The sequence below is a fragment of the Coffea eugenioides genome, chromosome 6 (assembly GCF_003713205.1).
Source record: "Coffea eugenioides isolate CCC68of chromosome 6, Ceug_1.0, whole genome shotgun sequence".
Classification (NCBI taxonomy): domain Eukaryota; kingdom Viridiplantae; phylum Streptophyta; class Magnoliopsida; order Gentianales; family Rubiaceae; genus Coffea; species Coffea eugenioides.
In genome coordinates this window covers 51,626,585-51,627,461 of record NC_040040.1, presented here as the reverse complement: position 1 = coordinate 51,627,461, position 877 = coordinate 51,626,585, and the positions used below count along the sequence as shown (strand labels likewise).

The 877-nt window shown below is 36.7% G+C and overlaps 1 non-coding gene across 1 annotated transcript; it reads left to right on the top strand.

Annotated features, from left to right (window-relative positions):
- Nucleotides 1-295: 295 nt before the first annotated feature.
- On the top strand, nucleotides 296-367 carry TRNAT-GGU. The gene has a single exon. It is a non-coding gene; the product is annotated as a tRNA-Thr (tRNA).
- Nucleotides 368-877: the final 510 nt, after the last annotated feature.

The window sequence follows — 877 nt, the reverse complement described above, 5'->3', positions numbered from 1 at the left end:
AAATAGAATCTCTTCATCATATGATTCGATGAAATATCTTGAAATTTATGTCGAATTGGTAGGTGTACATATAAGTGAACTTTTTTTTGGTGGGAATCGCTTCATTCAAAAAAAAGAAAAATAATGGGGTTCGGTCTTGAAACAATCCATTGCATTTTACCCTAGACTTGCTAAGTAAATACATTTTGTTATTCGAGAATGAGTCACTAACTAAGTCTCCTGCATGGACTTATATAATATATGGACATATAGACATTTTATCTACATAGTGACCTATTCAGGAATTCATCAAAAAGCCCTTTTAACTCAGCGGTAGAGTAACGCCATGGTAAGGCGTAAGTCATCGGTTCAAATCCGATAAGGGGCTCTGGTTTTTTCATAAAACTCCAGTTTCCAATTGTACACTCATCTTCACAAACAACAACAATACGGCCATAGGCAAACATAGCCACGTACCCTGCCTGACATGCTAACCTCGTCTAACGCAGCCAGCCAATGAAATGTATAAACACTCAACATAACAATCAAAACCAGGAACATCACAAATGGCACAATGATAGCTAGCAAAAGCAGCATGATCTGTGGATCAAGGCGAAGTACTAGCAGACATGGCCAAATGCAAACTGAGGAGAGGAACACAAAGGCAATAATATGTCTAATAACGTCCTGGAAAGCCTGCAAAAAGAGATGAAGAATAATTAAGGATAAAATAAAGAAGATAATATATATATATATATAGGATCACATAATACACCTTGTACTTCGAGAATATCCCTCCTTCGACCTTACCCAAAATTCAAGTTTCCAAAAAGACCAAAAAAAAAAAGGGCCCGGGATTTGCGCTTTCATTTCATCAGCAAAGTTTGATCTCAAGTAT